At 36.8% G+C, this 18,799-nt stretch overlaps 1 protein-coding gene across 4 annotated transcripts in view; it reads left to right on the top strand.

The window, feature by feature from the left end:
- tafa1a (TAFA chemokine like family member 1a) overlaps nucleotides 1-18,799 on the top strand; it is a 44,622-nt gene that overhangs the window by 13,333 nt on the left and 12,490 nt on the right. The gene's annotated exons all lie outside the window — the stretch shown is intronic.

The following is an 18,799-nucleotide window of genomic DNA, read 5'->3' as shown; positions in this document are numbered from 1 at the left end:
GCTAGTCTTTTTGTCGTGATGTCGTGAAGCATCGCAGACGCGACGTAGGTTGTCGCCCACTATGACACACTATAAGAGATGAAACGATCGAATCTTGCGTCCCGACGCCCGTTGTCGTTTGCGAATCCCCACGACTAAATCGGGCTAAAATCGTGTAATCTGAACCAGGCATTACACTGATCACACAAAAAGAAAAACGTCTCCATGTTTTGGAGTCTTCTATAGCAGTTAACCGTTTGAGCCAGAGTCAAAAATCACTTTTGCAGTTTATGAATAATTCAGAGTGTATCAAGAATGTGTTTGTGTGTAATTGTTTAAACAGCAGGAGTAATTGAAAGTGTACAGGCGGTGGTTGAGAAAAATGGATTTTGGTCGCCTACAGCTTAATTAATTACACCACACTTTGTCCTCTCATGCCGCTCACAGCCACAAAGACCCAATAAGAAGATCACCGTGCAATGATAAACATGCCATCGCTCTTTACGTCTCTTTCATTTACTCTTTCTCACTTCCTCTTTTGCACCTACTCTCTCTCACACAATTCCTCCTCCTACCTTGAGCAGCAGAGGTGGCGAGGCAATTTAACTGTTTTGCATGCGAAAGTTGACGCCATCAGCCATGCCGAGAAGTAATCAATCAAAAACCGTCATGCAGGCAGGGAAAATGAAAACCACATTGAGAGGAAGCAAAATCTCTCACAATGAATTTCAAGACGTTCAACATCACTTGTAGCGTAAAGCAGCTCAAGTTTCCAGTGGTCTGAGTGTGTTGTTTGCAGTGTTTGTAAGGTATCGCATGAGAACGATCAGTGACTACTATTCTGAAAGATAAAAATGCTAACACTGTGTAGTGCACTTTGATGGAATGCAAAATCATAACGCAATCATTGTTTATATTAGTAACAAAAAAATGTCACGTTATTGTATTCACACATTTAACTAAAAAAGAGGGCCCGAAAAGCTCCAATACTTAGGCTAATACATTGGTGAATCGTTTTCATTTACATGGAGCGTTCAAATGAACGGTTCATTAAAATGACTCAAACTTTCGAATGTTACACATGAGAGAGAGGACAGTTCAGGAGGAAATGATGCACTAAAATGAATCAGACTTTTCAATGTTGCATATAAGAGAAAGAAGACCATTCAGGACAAAACTGATTCACTACAATAAATCAAGCTTTCCAATGTTAAATACAAGAAAGAAGACTGCTCAGGACGTACCCATGCAATAAAATGAATCAAACTTTACATATAAGAGAGAAGAGGGTTCAGTACGAAAATCAATCAGACTTTCCAATGTTACATATATGAGAGAAGACCGAACAGGACAAACTGATTCACTAAAATGAATCAAACGTTCAAACACTACACACGACAAAGAAACCTAACATAAACCACTTTAATCTTGACAAAATTTATCATGGTATTTTTCTTCTTTTTGTTCGTCCATGTACTCACAGTCGTGCAAGAGAAAAGCAGTTGTAGAAGTGTCCTTCTTCAGAAATGTAGCATGGAGGACATTACTCTTAAGCACACATCTGAACACACTGAGGGCCCTTCAGATCAATAGAGAGAGCTGGAGAGAGTGCTTTAGTACTTGTGTGTTTGAGGGCAATTCTGAACTCATTTACACACATAATGACTCACTTCAGCAAGGTCAGGACTTTTCTCCTGTCTGGACCCCACTTTCATGAATTCAGTGTGAGGTAATTAATTCTACAGCATGGCCAGAACATCCGTGTGCCATTAGCATGTTCCAGCTGTGGAGTGACAATAAAGCATAATTGCATAATGTTCGGAAGGGAGTAAATCGTCCCAACCATAGATAAATGAAGCATTAAACACTACAGGGATTATGAGGACAAGTCACACAAGTTGATGTTCAACTTTTAATAAATACTCGAGGCGGTAATAATAGAGTGCAATGTTTCTGACATTAATAAACATGAAATCAATAACTCAAACTGCTTTGTAGCACAAGATGTAAATAACAATCAAACTGGAATTCCCATGAAGGTGTCTGCTGCCTCCATAAACAAGCACTTAGGAGAACGAGAGTGAACTAACATCTTATTTAAACGTCTGTAGCTCAATATTCTCCGTTTTCTGCTACAAACTGGTTCAGACACCATGAACTGCATAAATTATGTAAAGTACAAAGAGTGCTGCTCCAGCCTACCACACCACTGGGTCTGAAACAAACAATATAATAAAACATGGGACATAATTTTAAATTTTATACATTCATATATTATTGTTATGGAAGATTATTTCTGCCACTGAAAAAAAATAAAAAAGGTAATTGTGACTTTTTATCTCACAATTCTCCCTTTTTTCTCAGAATTACGTGATATAAACTCACAATTGCGATAAATAAAACTGAATCAGGGTAAGACAAAAACATGTTTTGGAAGAAGGATTGATGATGTATAGAGTTGTGCAGGGATGACGTCAAAACACAGAAAACTAGTTCGCCACTGGTTCCCTCGAGATTTTCAATGGGGTTTTATAATGGGGTCTATCAATTTGTGAGTAAAATAAAGTCTGTGTTAAACATAACTTGATGATACATTTTGTTCAACAACGTAAATTACACACTCACAACCCAAACGTATCTAGGTACTTATTGGAAACATACATTTTCTGCATGGGTTTTCTGTAAAATCAGCGTTTTCTGTATTGGTGTGTGTAATATACGTGAACAAAACGTCAAAGAATCGTCATATGTTTACCACACTTAATTTTGAAAAAAAGTGTATCTTTAATCAAAAGTGACTTTAACATTATTACAAAAATACTGGTTTCAAATAAATGCTGGGTTTTTTTTTTACTTGTTGAATGTGCTTTAGAAGCAAATTAGCAGGAATAATAAAGGAATAATTTGCAAAGAATTGGAACATATTTCCACAGTGAGGGGAAAAACTCATCACACCAGGAAATGACCAAGAAATTCAAGTCAATTCCCCTCTAAATGTGCACTATGCAAAGAGCAAGAGATAATGGGAATTAAGCAGTAGTGAAATTAGTGCATTTGAATTAACACATCAGTTCAGTGTTCTTCCCCCAGGCCATGTGGATATTTGTAATGAGAGTTTAAAAGGCCCACTGTGAGTTGTATTTTGTATGCCCTGCAAGCAAAATGTTGAGATTAGCACTACCTAAATCACAGCCAGAAGAACGCTGTTAGTTTTTCTCTGATCCACGATTTTTAGCTTGTTAATAATACATGGAAATTATGGTTTACGGCCAAAAAGCATGATCTCTTTTGTGGAGTAATTAAACCGGACAGGCGAACACTCTCACAAATAAAAACCCCTGTGTCCATATTCACAGTGTAAATGTTTAGACTCTCATTCATATTATTTTTATTCTTTTAATCCTTTTTATTTGTGCCTACAGCGGTATAGGACTCATTAGAGCTGAATATCATGGGATTTTAAGACAAAATGTGTGGTAAACAGTGTCACAGCCATAAATAATCACTTCATTTGAGATATGCATTATGTTTTGTTGAGATATGCTTTTATGTTCTGTTATTTTCCATTCAAGTCCACTGGGAACCTGCAGATAAATTTCAATGAGACGCATTTCCACTGAATCCGCATTCTTGCAATAAGACTTCTTCAAGAATACACTGCAAAATTAATTACCATTATTTCATTTATATTTAATTACCTTATTATTTCCAAAGAAAACATCTTGAGCTTGAAATTGAGCCCAAAAGGGAGGGAAACTTCATAAATTAGCAAGATAATGAGCAACCCAATCTGGGGCTTGGTACGTGATTAGCGCCGCTGTTCTTTATTCAATACCTCGTGTGCTTTAGCACCCACACATTCTCACACTCACCTTTATGAAGTTATGAGGCCATTATTGCAGCCCGAGCTCATTTCTCTCATTATGAGAGGATGAAGGGATGAGACAGAGGTTGTTTGAGGTGTGAATGGCATAAGGAGGCAAAGCAGAGCGAGTGTGTTTGCTACTGTTAACATTGGACAATTTGAGCCCGTCGCATTTATCCGGCGCGGGTGGGCCGCTTTGATCAGTGTGACAGTCCTGAAAACAGATTGCTCTTTCCATGAAGACAGGTATTCAACAGGGTTCAGTGGCTGTGTATTTTTAGAGGAAGAGTAGATAATACTTATGTGCTTGAATGCATCCAGAACAGCATAACCGAGAGCGGTTAATTTGGTTCTACCGGTTCAAGCTCTCATCTCCTGGTTATTCATGCATGTGGGCAGACAATCTCGTCGTGTAATTGTGTTTGTCTGAAACACTTCTTCGCGACATTTACGGCAAAATTACTCAGGCCACAAGGCTGTCTGTCTAGGTCTGTCATGCCGATGCCTATAGCGCTGGTGCTGCAAAACAGCCAGGTCAGAATGTTTCACACACACACCCCAGCTTCTTCTGGAGACGAGATGAGCTCTGTTGTGAAGACTGGAGGACGGTGGAGAGGAAGAGATTAGAAAGAGGACAGGGAATCGCTCACACTGATCACACACTGATCAACAAGATAGACGTGACTATTTCTGCTGCACCTATTACAGACAGACGCAATCTCTCTAGACAGAGATTTACAAGACCCCAGAAGCTTGGTGAACTTCATCATGGTGAGGTCCATAAGAAATGGTTTACAGAGACCAGTGTGTGAAAGGACCTGACTGTTCTGCACAAACATGAACCCCGCCAAACACCTTTGAGATGAATTTGAAACACTTGACCTCACTTATGCTCCTGTCTGAAAGGGAGCAAATCCACACAGCCTTGATCTAGTGGAAAGCTTAGCTAGAAGAGTGGAAGCTGTTAAAGCAGTAAAGGGAGGATTGAATCTCTATTAACGCTCATGGTTTTGAAATTAAAATGTTCAACAAGCACAAAAGTGTCATGCGCTTCAAACCTGAGGGGGCACTTGCTTTGGAGCAAGTGGATTTTAAACTGTAACTTAAAAAAAAATACAAATTATTCACATTTTTATCCTCATCCACCCACTCTCATGTCAGTACAACAAAATAAAAGTTTTTTTTTTTTTTAGTGGAGGACAACAAGGGAGATGTATGGTGCTCACTAGCTGTCAATTTGGTTGGATTTATAAAAATGTAACTTTTAAAATTTAATTTTAAAGTTTTGTAAACTGTGTACACTACTGTTCAAAAGTTTGGGGTCAGTGGGATTTTTTTTTAAAGAAATAAAAAAAAATGTATCAATGTTTTTTTAATTAAATTTATTTTAAGGATGCATTAAAAGTGAGCGTAAAGATTTCTGTTTTAAATAAATGCTGTTCTTTTGAACCGTAGTGTGTGTATATATAATATATACATTATACATTTCAAACTTAAAAATATATTTTATGAATATTAATTAAAATATGAATTCAGAATATTAAAATAAATAAATATTTTACAATATATACTCATTTTTTATGAATATTAATATCGAAATATGAATTTGACCTACAAATCTATAGACTATAGCCATAGTCAGGGTAGATTACATAATATTTTGTTGAAAAGAAAGAAAGATATATTTGTGTTTTTAAATATTTATATACCCCTAAAAAAAACAAACAAAAAAAAAAAAAAAACATTGTGCATATGGGTATGCTTTTCATATGTCTACATTATACAATACTGTAACTTTCTCACTCTCACTCTATCAACAGCCATGACGTGTTTCTTATGCTTAAATTTGGCGTAAAATTGCTAGTGTAAAATCACTGCTGAATCAAGTGCACAAACAGAGCACCCACAATTCTTTTTTTCTTCTTTTGGACGACCAGCATATCTTAAGGTCCTTTAGGAGAGTCAGAATATGATTTCATGCCCCAGATCGGTTCCAGTGTCTGAAGCTTCAGCCCCCTCTGAATGTGACAGCCCGCTGACGGCCTTTGAGGAAACGCATACTGATGTGGATAGATTCTCTCTCTCTTCCCTTCTCCTTCTCCTCCCTCTCTCTTCTTCAGTCCCTTCTCTCTTTACCCCTTTCATGTCATTCTTATTCATCTAAAAACAACACCAGCTCTCCCCTTTTGTAGTTGCACGGCATTTTAATAAAACATTGGCAGTTTTATACAGGCCTCCCTTGGCAGGTTGTTTTTCACTCTGCGCTTGGATAGTGGTGCTCGGAGGCATGTGTAGTTTTATAAACCACCAGCTTTCATTTGTCTTCAGTGGCTCGTGCTTTCAGTCCTGCTATTGATATTTGCTTCACCCATGTGTAAAATACACGTGTTGTAAAAATCCTATTGTGAAAAAAAAAAAAAAAAACTACCCGCCATTTGAAAGGGCATTGTTTCGGAAAAATGAATCTACGACAGAGATAATAAATGGAACATGGGCTCATTCACAGTTTTTGCATAATTTTAGCAGTGATATATAACCATGCCCATCGGCCACTGGAATCAAAAAACAAACTGTATCACACGTGAGTTGCTTACAGAGATATGGCAAAAATGCATTAGCTGCTAGTCAGCGCAAATATTTTATTCTTCAGTGGTCAGGGTCAGTTGCTCTGCCTCGGCACTGAACTACACTCAGGGCAGAGGTGAAGCGATGAGCAGAATCTCGGATTTGTTTACTGGAGAGCAAAATATTTGTTCAGAGCACCTTTCAATGCCATCCTTCTTTTTATTTTTGTTTAAAACACAGTGCTGTGCATTTAAAGGGGTGTGCGCTGATGGGGCGGCTCTCTCTGTTTGCCCTTCATGTGAAATCTCTCATTGTGAATCAGCTTCATCTCAAAGCTCTGAACAGCATGACTCCATCAGACTGACATCATGCCAGCAGCAGCAGAGAGATTGAACATTTAAAAGTTTTTTGTTTTGTTTTCCAAAAGAAAAAGTGCTGGCATTTTAGGGAAGTGTGTATTGTTTTTACATGAGAGTCTGTGAAAAGAATTCATTATCCATAAGCTTTTCCAGATTTACATGATGGAGCAGTGTTGTTAAACGGAAGAAAGACTGTTTTCACCTCAGACTATTAAAGAAAAAACAGTGTATATCACAATTTATTTATGTTTTATATTTATTATTATAGTCAGATACATTTACAGATACATATACTTTATTTTGATGGTCTTTTTTGAACATTCTGACTTTGCAGCAACACGTCAACTAATTCTCATTTGAGTATTAGTAGACTGTCCCTCTGGTGCTCTTCAGTCATTTCCAAGTTTTGAATTTCTAAAAATCGCAGCTCCATCGGAACGGTACGAAACTTGGTGGCTTTTATGGCATTTGGAATGTGAACACAAAAAAAATTGTGTTCGTAAAAAAATTGTCACACTTGTGCTCTACCACAGGAAATGAATGGGAAATCGACAAAAACACTAAAATTCTCTACAAATCGGCCACGATGCAGAAAAAAAAAAGTGCTCAGCAATGAAGGGGTGAAACTCTGAAAAATAGTGAAAAACAGACTCACCCACTCACACACACACATACACACAATTATAAACACAGATGAACTGGTAGGGCTATTACCACCACACAGTATAATTGAGTCAGAAGACTGAAATAAGAGGTTGAAATGAGATCAGATCCAGATGGATTAAGCTGTGATAAAGCATTCCTGTTTATTTTTGTAAATTTTTTAATGAATTTTAATGTTACGTGTAATAAAATGCTTTCTCTGTATTCAGGTTTGACTGTAGCAATAATAATGCAAAAATGTTTATTTATTTTTTATAAACCTTGACAAAAAGTATTATTTGAGAATTTCTAAAAAATACATTCAAATCCACATCTTAAAAGTAATTAATTTTGTTCAAAAACTACTAAAGAATTCACAAGCCTCTCCATAGAGAGCTAAGAGCTTTACAGGCATTTAGTGGTAACACTATGAAATGACATGTTTTATTTTACTTTCTCTCAACAGATGGCGCTAATCTGACTTCAAAAAATGGATTTAAAAGGCCTAGTCTCTATATTAATCTGAAATACTGCATAATAATAGAAACTTCAAAAGAAAGAAATCTTTTATACCATTATAAATGTCTTAACTGTTACTTTTAAACAATTTAATGCATCCTGCTCCCTGAAGCATCGATTTATTTCAAAGTTTTCAATTTAAAGTTTTGAACAGTAGTGTGTTCCCAGTTCCCAGCCTTGACTTTATATCTCACTTGACTCTATATCTTATATCTTTATAATGTATATATTTTGACTGTGACTTTAGTTTTTTATCACACAGTATGACTTTATTTTTTATTTTAAACTTTAGCTCACAATTATTTAGGTAAAACTCTCAACACAAACACAAAGATCACTATAAAAGTGGTTGTTAAAGCGGTTCCACAAATGGGTCACAAATCTGTTCTGATCGGGTCACAGACAGCAAGAAAAAAGCAATGCTAAATGAAAATAAAATAAAATGCAACTAACCATCTAATCATGCATAGATTCCATAATGGCTGAGCATACAATAAAACTATGTTTTAGTGTCAATTCATCTGTTACTATAGGTAAAAAGAGGCTGCATGCATTCCCTCATCCTCAAAAACAAGGTAAAAGAAAGTATGATGCGGAGCACATTAAATATTGGTTGAACTATGTTAAATATGTTATATATGGATGGAGCTGATTTGTACAGTACTGACTCACTTTTCAATTACTCGATTTTAAAAACTTTTAAGTTTCTGAGAAAACACTTTGGGCTCTCTGTTGGGTTGCTAATTGATATCCAATGTAAACTCCTGAACCACAACTAGCTACCACAGCACTATAATGGAAAAATAGCTATTATATTAATTAAACCATTTTAAAATAAATTAAAAAGAAAATAATTTAGTATACCCCCCTTTAACTTTTATAAGAGTTAATTACCCTTTGCCAAGATACACAATGACTTGACAGGAATCCATTTGAGTGTGTTTGAAGTTGTACGGGTATATTGTATTTCCAAAGAAACGCCAGCGAACACTAAAAGTAATTATGAGACGGGTTTCTTGAAAAATACCAGCCAACTGAAGGCAATCTAAAGAATTGAATGTACCTCTGAGTGCTGAGCAGAGAGACAGCCATCATTAAAATGGTTTGGACATGAGGAACAACTACGAATCTGTCCAGAACTGGCTGTTCTCCAGTTCGGAGTGTGTGTCTGGGTGAGAGGAGCAACAGAAGCAGAGGTCATTAAGAGAAACACTACACAGCAACACTAACAGAGTTACAGTCCTCTGCGAGACGTGTGTGAGACAACAATAGCGAGCACAGTTCAGAAATATGCCTGGTGCAGATGGGTGGCAACCAAAACAACTTTGCTGAGTGGGAAAAAACACACATCACATCTCAGCAGGAGTTTTGCCGAAAGGCGAGTGGGAGAGACTCAGAATTTGGAAGAGAATTCTGTAGTTAGACCAGATTCCAACTTTCATGCCCTAATACAAAGTGCTATATTGGAACAAACCAAACAGCACATCACAATGAGCACAGCATCCCTACTGTGAAGCAGCATCACGCTTGAGGCACGGTTCTTTGTGGCACGGACCGAAAACTCATAAAAAGCGAAAGGAAAATGGATAGGGAACTAAATCGAAAGCAAGTAGAGAAGGAGATCTGGGACGTGGAAGATGATTCATCTTCCTACAGGAAAACACAAAACCTACAACAAAAGTCTACGGAGTGACTTAAAACCGAAGTGTGTAATGTTCTGGAGCCGCTCAGCAGAGCATCTGTAGAATGACTTGAACATTTGAATAATTTTCAAATAAATTTATGGAACAAGGTATTTGCAGTTAAATCTGTTTATTGTTGCTGCAAAAATTCACATACTTGCATAAGACAAAAATACTGACTATCCAGCCTGGTCTCATTATTAATATGTAGGTATCAATATACGTAGCATTTTCAGGTGCAAAACATGCATTTTTGTACATTTGGATAGATGCTTAAAAGTACAATATGGACGTACTGTACTGACATTTTAAAAGTAAACATTATTACGTACAGCTAAAGAAACTAAGCTAAAGAAAATCTTTTATATCACAAAGATATTTGTACAATTGCCCTTTTATAATTTTATAGCCTAGATTCATTTTAGATTTTAGATCCAGTCCTTTCTGGCCGTGTAAAATAGTTTTGCACGAGGTACAGAGCAGAATTTAAGTTATTAATTGCTGTGAATCTTATCCCGATACACTCTTTGAGGCGCTCATTTGTCATTCAAACGCACATCAACCGAGACACGACATGTCGCAATCTGTGAAGAAGCAGCAGGTGAGAGCCACCAAATCCACTTGAAGGCAAGCCTGCAACCTTAGCAGAAAAAAGTGTAATGCAAGCTATCCGGTGCGCAGGCGCAGGCAGACAAGGGGCCATTTTTTTAAATGGATGTCAATGGAGGAGAGTATTCACTACACTGAATAAACCGCTTTTGTGAGGAAATAGCTTTTCATTTAATGAATCAGCCCATTGGCTTATCTTCAACATGTTTGCTCTTAAACATTTGAAGCTTCCCTAAAACACTGAAGCTTCCCTGGGCACCGCCATTGATTAGCAGACCCTCACCTGCTGTTAGCATTCCATTGACTCCCATTCATTTTGGCGTCACTTTGACAGCGAATAATGTTACATCTGAGGCGTTTAAAGACTCCATTTGTCCATTATTTATTTCTAAAGAAACACGAAAATGTATGAAAGGCTCCATTACCTTGTATCTTACGTTATGGCCCCGTAGAAGCAGTTTTTGTAAAAATAGGCTAACGATTGCGTCATAACCACGCGACTCTCTGTCGCACAGTAGAGAGATTACCGTATGGACAGGAGGAGAAGCTTGCGGGCAATCGGGACGTGGAGGCAAAATGACAAAATAATTAATCAGAATACTTAGCAAAAGTTTCTCCTGCTCCTAGCTCATGGACACCTCCTACTCACGCTCTCCGTCTCTGCAAGTTTCGGAAGGGAATGATTCAGATTTCTCTTGGCACAGCTACTAGAAGACAGACGGGTTGCTCACGTCACATCTACGTCGTCAAGCTCAGTTTGAGTCTGCGCAGTACGCTCAGCCATCAGGAAGTGAGTGCTTCTAATTGACTTCACTTTTCTCCGTTGAATCCAATGGGGTCGCTGTGTCCATTTATTTTACTGTCTATGGGTAAAACTTCCTGCTGGGGCGGCAATTTTTGAATGAAAGGTGAAGATAGCCGAATATTGAATTTTGGTCTGTTCCTTGCAAACATATGAATTCTAAAGAAGTGAATACAGTGCACAAATAAAATGTATTACTTTTGTGAATTTATGTTGCATATTTGGTGTATTTTATGGTTCTTTTGTCAGTCATAGCATAGGTTCTAAAAAGTTTTTGGTCACGCACCCTTTAACCTTTAAAAAATCTGGCAAAAATTCTTAAAAAAAACTTAAAAATTCAGCTTTGCCATCACAGGAAAATATTACATTTTAAAATAGTTTTAATTTTAAATTCAATATTACCGATTTTACAGTATACTTAAAAAAATTTTTTTTTAAATCTAACTTTTGAATGGTAGTGAAGATACTGATTAAAAAAAAGATGTTTTGCAGTATATGTTTTCCTCCACTGGGTAATAATTCTGCTCTATAGCTAGATGTTTTTCTGCAGCAGTGAAAATACACTGCTAGGGATGCGTTTCATGTGCACTGGAATAGATAACCTCTGTTTGTTGCCTCAGAGTTCATTCTTTGCCTCGGTGGAAGCAGCTTGGTTGTAAATAACAGGTTTTTTCCCCCCGTCAGTGACAAATTTGTTTTGAGGGTTGCGAGGATAAAGCAATTCATCAGTGAACGGTACTCACCAATTTCAGCTTTTTCCATAAGAATGACAGCATTCTGTGATGTAACACCCAAAGGAATAAACACCCCTGGCCAGTGTGTAATAGCAGTGGAGGTTGTGATTTTTGTGCGTGTCTCTCTCATCAACCGCTGTTGACAGCACTGTCAGAGTGTAGGGCTAAAACCTGTCTTCTGACAAGGTCACCTTAATGAAACCTTCTGGTTTTGGGCTTTAAAACATTCTTGTTTCCTGGATGTTTCCTTCTTGTTTCCTTCCTGATTTAAATAGACCTGGGGCCAGTTGCATAAACATACTAGTATGACCAACTATCAATAAGTCAAGGGGCAATCGGTCTTACTTTTTGGTATCAAATTAGACAATCTACGTTATGTAACTGACTATAAAGAGTCTTAAAGAAAAAAATGTGATGACTAACTTGTAAGACTTGTCTTATCAGGCTATATGGGTTGAATAATAATAATAAAGTAATGACAGAAAATAACTTGCATGCTTAATGTTACTACTCTGTGGGTGATGGGTTGGATAGACGACTTTATAAAGAAAATCATTAAGATCATTAAGGAATATACAAACAAATAAAGCCCCTTATTGCCTCATAGACTGAATTTTTTTTGAATGGAGTCTAGTAGGTTAAGCAAGCTGAATTAACTGCAAAAAAAAGCATCAAAAACTACATCCACTGTCTTTCACGCCACTGCTTCTGTTACTGGATGGATTTCTTTTGCAATTTTGTCTTGCTCAACAAGACAATGGTGGGCGGAATTAGTGTAAATTGACAGACTATTTGCACTTAGTGTAAATAGATATTACAAAAACAATTACTTAATGTCTTCGAACAGGTTTTTCTGAGAAATTGCAACTGGTCAGCCCTTTGGCTCTGTTTATCATTTTTCGAGCTAACGGTTAGTCGGTGTTGGGAAGATTACTTACAAATTATAGTCCGCTACTGATTCCAAATTACATGACAAATATCGTAGTTAGTAACTTAATCCACTACATTACACATTTTAGGTCATATAATCGGACTACTTTTTGATTACTATTAGATTACTTTTGACCTAACTTATTTATCACATTGAATTGAATAGGATAATATTATACCGTATTATTATAAAAATACAAAGAGAAAGAAAATATATTATTTTTTTTTGCTATCAACAACATGAAGTGCATTAAATATTACATTACGTCAGTGTTTCTTGAAGGAACTGCACAGGGTTTGTGAGTTTAATGAAAAGTAAATAAATCATACAATTAAAATAAATTATTTTAAAATAATAAAAATGACAAAAAGGCAAAAAGACAAAAGCCTTCCTAAGACATAGCAATACACGGTTAAATGACTTTCTGAGTAATAATTGAAATAATAGGCTTGATTTGATATGCAAACACTCCTTAAAAGTGAAATGATTTCTGTAAATCCAGTGATCATATTCTTTGTGGCCTCTCAATTATTCATGCAATTAGTCACCTGACTAGTGGCTGGTTTGTGTGCAATTTCACAAAACTAGAAGACTTTCTGAATGTATATAAGCGATGCTTGTTTAAAAAGGAATATTTAAAACATGAAAAAGAAGTGGGAGAATCAATACATTATGAATGGTTTACTGCCAGTGTGAATAATATGTAATCAATAAAAAACTAACTGTAGTCTGATTATGAGTATTTTAAAATGTAATATAATCCAATTACAAGTACTTAATTTTTGGAATCTGATTACGCAATCCAGATTACATGTAATCAGTGCCTACCCAGCACTGCAGTTAGTCCAGCCCCAAACTCACACCATTGGTCAAGCCAAAGGTTGACATGTCCAATCATTCAAACATAGTGCCACAGAGTCACAGTGTTTACACTCTTGTAAGAAAGATGATTCAATCATAGATTATAAATTACACACCTGTAATGGACTACTAAAAGGAATGGATCTGCTTTCAGTGTGCAGCTTTTCTGTGTCCTCACCCAGACTAGCTCCTCTTTTCGTCAACCCGTTTCCCTTCTAGCTGTTTTGCAGTGCATGTGACTGAAATGTTTCCTGTCCAGGCTCATGTGTGCAGAGGCCCATTGTGCCTGCTCATCTGTCACTGTTTGTTTGTCCTCTGAAAGTGTGTTTGTTTGCTGTTGAGAGGTTGTGATATAACCTGCCTGTCAGGGAAAACCCTCACACAGATGGTTGCGGATGAATGGAACAATTGAGGCCGAATGCACACACCACGCCATCTCCAGACAGACAGACATGACACAAACACACACACACTCCAGCTGGCTAATTAGACAGCAGAAGAGTCAAAGTTATAGCCCGTGTGTAATACGCTGTCTATTTTTCTCTCTCCGCACCCCGGCTGCTACAGGAAAATGAGCCTAAATTGGTCCCCGATGGCCTGGTCTCATATCCATTAAACTGAATAAGTGCCTGAAATAGCCCTTGTAGTAAGCAGTATGATGCAGGATTCCCTACCACAGCAGCTATCAATGCATCCGCTAGATCAGTCAGCGGTGTAGCCCACACTCCCTCAGGGTGACCTTATGCTATGTCTTTTAAAAATATGAAACTCGGCACCATTCAACGATACTCTGTAGGTTTTCTAAGTTTGCTTAGTCATTAACATTTAACGGAATTATACGCAAGACTTTTAAATTGAATTTTCGGGATGTTTTTGAGTCGTTCCTGCAGAGGTTAGTGAACATTACAGCAGCAAAGTGCTAGACTGCTTTTGGCTTCTTCTGTTCAAATGGATACCGGATCTTATTTCAGATATAAATTTGATGAAAAACTAGAAGAGAGATCCAAAAATGCTAAAAATAGTATACGGTTTAAAAAAAAGAAATTGGATTCTAAAGAAATTGGAGAAAGTATTGTAGTCTGGTTGACGGTATACAGTAATGTCCAAAAGTCTGAGCCTAAGGGAATCTAATTCAAATTTGGTAATAAACCATTTTAGGACAAATAAACATTATGATAGGTTGCACAATTAATCAAAATAAAACTGAAATAACGATTTGGCTTAGTGCGATTATTAAATCGCAAAGGCTGTGATTTCATTAAATATATGCATGGCATCTTTCAGAGTGAAGAATGGCAGCGTGTTCTTTTACATGCGAAGACATCATGATCTGGTGTTTTCAATGTCTCAGAGTGGCTCAGTTCACAGTAAATGCTGAGTTTGGGTCACTTTCACGCAATGCAACATGCATCAACCATCTTCCCAAAATTGTAATGAGAAGTGCTTATAGTTTTTTTGAATATTATTGTAGTGCAGCCCTATGTTATGACATAAAATGAATAAGGCATATTTGATTAGGGACCTAGAAGTAATGCATAATCTTAAGTAAACACGCGACTCTTTGTACAGACAGTCATTTATTCTTCCACTGAAGCTTAAGATGCTCTTTGGAGTCATTCTCAAATCATCCCGGAGCAAAAGATGAACAAACCAAGTACTATGACAAATTCATGTCATTTTTCAATTCAACTTTCCACTTGAATTGAATGAAAAAGTGCATTTTCACTAGTGGTCTCAGACTTTTGGACCCCAGTGTACTGTGTATATGTACACACCCACCCACACAAGGTCTGTTAATGAAAGCTGCTTGACAGTGCTTTACCAGAGCTTTTAAAGTCTTCTGACCCTCTGTTTGATATGTTGAGCAGGAAGGAGCCACACGGAGGCCTATACGAGATAACGTTAAGCCCCTGAGGTTCAGCAATCAATTTCTAGTGAGTCGCACGAAGTGACAGAATACTAAAAGCAATCACGTCCCTGCATGGATCTGAGCTGTCCACGGTCACCTGCTTAAATATTCAGAAGAGCTCGAAAATATTCTGATGTGCTGTTAACAGTCGACAGCCAGCGCTCTGTTCCTGTCTTTCCCCTCCTGCTTTGACTAACTTCAATCTAGAGGTAATGAGAGCCTAAGAAGCTGGAGACAGAGAAGCTATTTACATTTTTATTGATTTTTGAAAGTGCATTTAACTTTTTTTTTTTTTTCTCCCCTTTCCTCCACTCTTTTCTAATCCCCAAACGAGAGTCCCACTGCTCTGTTTACGCTCATTGAGGAGTCGAGATATTTTAGTCAGGAGCTCCAGCATTTTCTCCTTCTCTTGATAGATCAAAGAGGAAACTGGGTCTGTCTTCTGTAATTAAGACTAGGCATTACAGAAAACAAACCCCTATGAATTCTGACTGAAGCACCACTGGGGAATGGAGTATTTTTCATAATTACAGAAGCACAAACAAGGCCTACTCAACAATCCACAACAGTTCTCAGTAGTGTAGCTTTATTGTTTCCTTATTTCCACAATGCTATTTGCCTGTTTAACTCATTGAAGCCAAACCTTTAGTAATTGCCATGACTGAACTTTTGTTAGCAGCAGGTCAGGTATAACTAATGCCATTTTTGACCCATCTGATCTGAAGACTAGACTGGAAACTAATTTTTTTATTTTTTTTTATAGTGAAGATGGTTAATTTTCAAATTCTCAATTTTGTATAATTACTTAGTGTAATATGAAAGACCGTGCTATATTTTGAAGACGCGCAGTGGGGTAACGTTAGCCATTACAATATCAGCTTGCTAGTTTGCTAGAGCTAAAAATAAAATATTAGTTCACATTACTAGCCAAAAATAAAAATTATCATAACTCACCACAATGTTGTTCCCAACCCACGTCACGTGACTTCCTTTCTTCTATTAAACACCAACGGAAAAACTTCCATAATGTTCACGGTTTTCCATGCGATAAAAACAACGCAAAGCACCATAAAAGTGATCTATATTAATATTGGGCTATATTCCAGCTCATCTTAAGACATACGATATACTTTGTGCAGACTAATATGCAACTTGTTGATGTTATTTTCTGCTCCCGGATCTTTGCGAGTGAATTTTGCGACCGAATCAGTGAATTCATCATTTAGACTGGCTTAGTGGCTTTGTGAACTGATTCAACTGAATCAACTGATTCAATGAACAGAACGATTCACTCACGAATCAGACAACGCTTGCTTGTCTCGTGAATGTATACTACGGGAAGACAAACATTCAGTGAATAGTTCAGTTTCAGATTTCATAAGATTTGGAGTAGGCTATGATCAGTGGTGGAATGTAACGAAGTAAAAATACTTTGTTACTTTACTTAAGTACATTTTTCACGTATCTGTACTTTACTTAAGTAGAATCAATAGTGCATACTTTTGACTTTTACTTCGTTACTTTTTATAGCAATTATTATACTTTCTACTCCACTACATTTCTACAATGTTTCGTTACATTTTCGTTACATTTTCTGATCAGTTTTTCCCCTTGCCAAAACAGGGATTGAAAAAAATCTCCATGTTTTCGGTGCTGACGCGTTCATGTAACATGTAACTGTGGCGCTGCCAATAAAGCACCTAAAAGCTGTCACAAAGAACCGGCAAAAGTAATGATTATAAATATGTAAAATATAAAATTAAGATACAATTAATACAAAACGAAATTCACTTTAAAGAAGGGCTTTTGAGGTCTCTGTGAACGTTTTAAAGCAGTATTTTAGTGCCGCTTTCAGAGCGCTCACGTCCGTAACATTGTCTTTTCCTCATAAATGTGAACACAAAAAATAAAATGAATATTTTATGTTCTGTGGAGAGCCAACCCTTCTTCATCCGGTGGGTATATCACTTTTGGTTTGCGCAGTGAAATTCACAGAATTACTAAAAAATATTTTGCCACCTAAAAGTTAAAGATTTTTTTTTGTGTCATGTCCGTTACGGATTTATATTTCCCTGATATTAAATATAAAACGCATGTGTCTGTAGACTAGTATTCTTCTAATGTCTGGACTTCTTTATTAAGGGAGTATGGGGAGTAGGCTATGGATATATAAACAGTTTCAATTGGTATTTGAGAATTTACATTTCAAGTTTTACATTTCAAGTTTTTACTGCAATTTGTCACGTCCATAACGCTGGGATTGCCCAATTTTAAAGAATTTATCCAGGTCTACGTATTGTATAATGTTAACTTCAAATAAGGGGTGTGTCGCGATTCTGCCTTCTCACACTCACACCGCGACACAGGTTTGTGGATCCGAGTGTCGCGATTTCGGTTTCATATTGCATATTGTTACAGCCCTAATTATTAGAATATAGACATTAAGAGAATAAATTGTGTGTAAATAATAAATTGTTAAATTGTGAAAGTACTTTTACTTTTAATACTTAAAGTACATTTAAAATCAGGTACTTTTTACTTAAGTAGGGTTTTCATTGTGGTACTTTTACTTTTACTAAAGTAAATATGTCTCTGGTTATTTGTACTTTTACTTAAGTACTGAGATTCAGTACTTCCTCCACCACTGGCTATGATGCATAAGTCATATGAACTAGGCTACTTTCTTGATAACTCAAAAAGAGAGCAGGATAATAATAAATAAAAAAAATCACTTTGTTTTTCCACGGATGAATGAAGGCAAATGGGTTTGGAACAAAATGAGAGTGAGTTTAATAATAATTACAGAATTTTCCATTTTAGATTAATTATATAGGGCTTCCTTAATATGTGGCCTCTGTGGGTGTTGTGTGGCTACTGATAAACAGTAGGCTTACTTGAACTAATGTGGTCTTGTCAGAAAAAAGTTATTTGATTCACCTGGTTCACACAAATCAGTTTCTGAGTCATCACTTTGCCATTTACTGAATATATTTGCGAATTCAAGGTTATCTGAATAGATTTTATTTTAACAGATCACTACAGAATAGTGCTCAGTATTCAGAGAAGAATATGTCCAATGAACTGAAGATTTTATATCTTTATCTGAGATTTCTATAAAGGCTGGATTTGTTTGGCATGATCTCATTTTAAGTAAAGGAACTTACAGGTCATCGTCCTTAAAGGACTTTGGTTCATTCCAGATCACTCGCTGTTAAAGTACTCTTATACAAATTGCAGCAGCCACCAAGACCCTTGAACCTACAGAAGCAATTTCTCTTCTCTCAGCAGAGTCAGCAAAGCTTTATTGGCATGAATGTTGAGCATACTGCTTAAAAATAGACA

Source organism: Abramis brama, assembly GCF_963993115.1.
Source record: "Abramis brama genome assembly, chromosome: 22".
Taxonomy (NCBI): Eukaryota; Metazoa; Chordata; class Actinopteri; order Cypriniformes; family Leuciscidae; genus Abramis; species Abramis brama.
This window is presented reverse-complemented; position numbering and strand designations above follow the sequence as displayed.